General features: G+C 35.7%; 1 protein-coding gene across 6 annotated transcripts in view; it reads right to left on the bottom strand.

Annotated features, from left to right (window-relative positions):
- The window catches only part of LOC108761699 (protein SMG9), a 16,221-nt gene extending 13,190 nt beyond the window's left edge, over positions 1 to 3,031 (bottom strand). For 2 of the 6 annotated variants that reach the window (XM_018508374.1, XM_018508376.1), the window contains exon 1: positions 2,904 to 3,029. The gene's annotated coding sequence lies outside the window, so the exon portion shown is untranslated. Of the gene's footprint in view, positions 1 to 2,010; positions 2,275 to 2,903 lie in introns of those variants that run through there. The other 4 variants (XM_018508378.1, XM_018508377.1, XM_018508381.1 and 1 more) reach the window with 3 other exon arrangements.
- Between the last annotated feature and the right edge of the window lie 1,650 nt (positions 3,032 to 4,681).

The raw sequence follows: 4,681 nt of genomic DNA on the forward strand, positions 1-4,681 counted from the left end.
ATGGAAGGGAAAGAAACGGAGAACTTCGATTGGTACATATTCTTATGCATTACGTGTTATGCGTTATGCAAGAGTCTGTGCTCCCCGCTTAAGAGAAATCGAAAAAATTGATTTTCGTCGATTATTTATCATGCACCATTTATCATGAATCGAGAAAAATGTTTCAGACAAATCGTATGTGCTTTTAGCCAAAGATTCCGAATATGCAATAAAAAATAGGGGTTCCCATTTAAGATTTCAAACTTGCCCCCCCTCACCGCCCAGGGGCGGGATGGGGGGGCTGATTTTAACGTCAGTGTATGTCACCCTCGGAATGATGAAATATTGATTCTTAACATTTTTTCTTAGTGTGCTTATTTTTCGAGATATTTGAAAGTTTCAGGTTAAAAAAATCACCCTGTATATATCAATATGTGAAAACCCAATTTTAAAAAAATGGTTTGAATCTGAATTTGTAGCGCAAAAACTAGCCATAGAAGGAGGTTGATCCTATAAAGACATTTGTTTAGAATGAGGACTACAACATATCCAAAACTTAACCAATTCGATATAATTTAACAGAAAGCTAACTTCCATGAAGTTGATATAGAATTCTTTAAAAGGGATTAGTAATCACTAATCGAGTAATACTCAACGTTTTCTTTTAAGAATTAAAATGAATTTTATTCTCATATATATATATGTGTGTGTGTGTGTAAAATAGAATGATGAATCATGAACAAAATTTGAAACGATTTTAATACTTTTTGACTTAGCTTCTTCAGTTTTGTGGTTAACACTTTACATAAATCTATGATTAGAAACAATATACCTTAACATTGTTAACATAATAAAAATCTTAAATTAAATTGAACAGCATAGATCACAGCTCAATAAACCCAATACTCATGAGAGACCATCTCGGTTTGTACAAGTTAGTGAAAATCTTTGATATCAGTAAAAGTTGACAGCATAAGATGTAAATTAAGGGAAAAGGCAAGAGCGTATAGATCGTAGGTTCTAAGAAATTTAGTGTTGGAGTGCATAGTAAAAGTTCTAGAACGGCTAATATCTCAAAAAATATTAATTCATTTAAAAAATGTTTGAACCAAAATAGGATTTTAAAAAAGTTATCAGATGATGATATTAATTTGATCTTAGAATGACCTTGGAAAGTGCTTTCAAAGTCAACACAAAAATCTTAAACAGAATTCTCTTATTATGCCGACCATACTATAACTTTTAAATGCCATAACTTGGAAAGTTCTTATGAAGAAAAGGTTTGTAACTAGTATTCTGGAAACGTCTTAACGTCAGCTATAAAGAGATGCTATAAAAAATAGGGATTCTATTTAAGATTTTTGTGTTGACTTTAAAAGCACTTTCACAAAGTCATTCCACGGTCAAATTAATATCTGATTAAGTCATCTGATGACTTTTTAAAAATCTTGTTACTTTTGTCTCAAACATTTTTTAGATATAAATCAATATTTTTTGAGATATTAGCCGTTCTAGAACTTTTACCATGCTCTATTTTTCACAGTAAATTTCTCGGAACTTACAACCGATATGTTCTTGCCTTTTTCCTTACCTTACATCTTCTGTCAACTTTTATAGCGTATTTCACTGGCAGAACCGGTACGCACTCAGTGCACATTAAAGCTGTTATACATTAACCTAATCTGACTGTAAAAGTGAGAGATCTCAGTTAATAAAATACCCAATGTATATTTTATCAAATATCACAATAAAATATATTAAGGATTTCGTGGTTTAATTTATTTCTATATTTTTATTAAACGTACATTTTTATGTCGATTTGTGTACAACAGCTTTAAAGTGCATTGAGTGTGCACCAGCTCTGCCAGTGAAATACGCTATTACTGATATCAAGGATTTTCACTAACTTATACAATCCAAAATGGTCCCTTGTCAGTGTATGAAATTTCTGAGCATTTTTTTTAAAGAGATTTTCATGTGTGATAAATTTTATAAAACTGTAATACATATACGATACATAATTATTCATACCTATGTTAATTATAACAATAATATGCAGAAAAATTTTATTAATTTTTATCGTGCCGTTTTAAGGATGTATTGGTAGGTAATTATTTAAAATACCCCACCTAAAATCTTAATCAAAATTACTCATTCGACGCGTTTTCACTCAAAACCAAAGAATCTGGCAGAAAATCGCGACGGTCAACCTCATGAATCGAGTTACTAAGCGTTAAAGTTGGAGACTTCAGAGGTTAAGATATCTGTCATCCCAACTCAATATAGCGCTATGTATACGTTCTGGATGCACTCATTAATTATACAAATTCATTGTTTTAAAAACAAATTCTCTGCTTCACAAACACAAATTCACTACTATAAAAACACAAATTCTCTGCTTCACAAACAAATTTACTGCTTTAAAACCACAAATTTACTGCTAATGCAAAGAATTTGTGTTTAAAGCAGTGAATTTTTGTTTTTAAAGCAGTGAATTTGTTTTTTAAGCAGTGAATTTATGTTTTTAAAGCAGTGAATTTGTGTTTTTAAAACAGTGAATTTGTGTTTTTAAAGCAGTGAATGTGTTTTTAAAGCAGTGTATTTGTGTAATTAAAGCAAAATGTATATATAGCACTATATTGAGTCGGGATGATAAGATATTTTTACCCCTAAAGTCTCCAACTTTAACGATTACAACTCAATTCACGAAGCCGACCGTCGCGTTTTTTGTCAGATTCTTTTATTTTGAGTGAAAACCCGTCAAATGAGCATATTTTTATAAAAATTTTAGGTGGGAGGTGGAGTATTCTAAATAATTACTGATATATTAAATTCTAAAAAATACATGTCTGGAATTTTATATTATAAGAGTAATTGTGTGTGTTTACTTCAGCCACTTCAAAAATCAATGAAATTATACTCACTTAACGCGTTTTTATCTCAAACGAATGAACCGAGAAAAGCGTCGCTCCGCCCCGCAATTACAAGAATGCCAATTCGGATGATTTAGGGCCTGCGCACAATAGAGGAACAAGAATTAGATATTAAGATTTCAACCTATCAGAAACCGTGTATTCCGATGTAATCAGTTTCTGATAGGTTAAAATCTTAATATCTAATTCCTGTTCCTCTATTGTGCTCAGGCCCTTTACACCAAAGCTTAGAACATATATAAATGACACAGATGTGTAACGTGATGCTGCGCATGTATATTGGGAATATTTATCCCTTACTACCTTTCTCTCTCGCACAGACGTTTGCATCAGCGCGAGCCATGGGAAGTATAGGCAATGCCCGTTCCATTTATGTATATCCATTAATGTTCTAAGCACCAAAGACATAGAGCGTGCATTCGTTTATGCACCGGTTAGTCCGAATCTACAATAGGTGTTTTATGCCTTATGCCGTAAGAAACTGACCAATTACAGTCGAATCCGAGAAGAATAAGCGACTGTGATTCGCCCATTTCTTATGGCTTAAGGCTTAAAACCCTATTGTAGATCCGGGGTTAGTGTAGTGAGTATCATTTAATCTTTGTTCAACACACGGTGAACAACAAGGATAAAGTAATACTCTGCGCTAACCGCTGCATAAACGAATGCACGCAGAGAATGAACTGCGCGATCCGTGTGTCAAAGGCAAAACGGTCGATAAGGATGAGAGAGAGAGGGACCGTGGCAGACGGCCATTTCTATCTCTTTCCATTCAATGGTGTAATGGGAGAGAGAATGAGAGGGAGATTGGCCGTCTCTCACGGTCCCTCTCTCTCATTATTGTCGACCACATTTGATACATTAGGGGCTCCGCACAATAAAAGGAACAGGGAACGGGTGGCACCCAGTTGGACACGGCTCAATTGGACACGAGCCACTTACAGCGCTTGAGACTACAAACCTCCTAGGCACTGGTCGCTGTGATTGGTGGTGTCCAATCGAGTCGTGATCAATCGGAATCACCCCGTTGAAATTCTTATTCTCCGTTCTCTGTTCCCTGTTCCTTTTATTGTGTGGAGCCCCTTACTTATAGCGTTTTCTCTTGGCTGCACTATCGCCCACTATTGCAACACTCAGACAGAGTACCGTGTTTCCATGGCTGGTGGTAAGCGAACTCATTCGGTGTACCATGTTTCCGTGGCTACGGTGCAAATTTTATGCACGAAGTGGGATTTTGCTACACCGTCTCAAACATAGTGGAATTATACATAATATAATTTCACCATGGTCTCAAAGAGACCGTGTAGAACCAGTGTGATATTTAAAATTTGAAAATAAAAGTCAAGCGGGAACAGAGTTTTAGCATAATAATGATACAGTGTACACCATGGTGTGCACCACTCTAATGTAGTGTAGCAGGCACTGTAGCTGAGTGTAGCGCTTACACGCAACTGGTGCGGTGTGAGACTGCACTCAGTGTATCCCAAGAGAAAACGCTATTAGATACGGATCGCGCAGTCCATTCTCTATGCGTGCATTTGTTTATGCAGCGGTTAGCGTAGAAGTATTACTTTGTTCTTGTTGTTCACCGAGTGTTGAACAAAGATTAAATGATACTCACTGTCTTTGGTTTACACTATCGAGATTAATGGCTCCGGCACACCAGCGCGATGTTTGTCGCGCTGATGTGCCGGAGGCATAACGCCATCAGTCAGCACATTTAAGGTATTTTTTCATGCTTGACGCTCATTTTCGGCTTCAAAATAAGT

The sequence above is a fragment of the Trachymyrmex cornetzi genome, unplaced genomic scaffold (genome assembly GCF_001594075.2).
Source record: "Trachymyrmex cornetzi isolate Tcor2-1 unplaced genomic scaffold, Tcor1.1 scaffold26, whole genome shotgun sequence".
In the NCBI taxonomy this organism is placed as follows: Eukaryota; Metazoa; Arthropoda; class Insecta; order Hymenoptera; family Formicidae; genus Trachymyrmex; species Trachymyrmex cornetzi.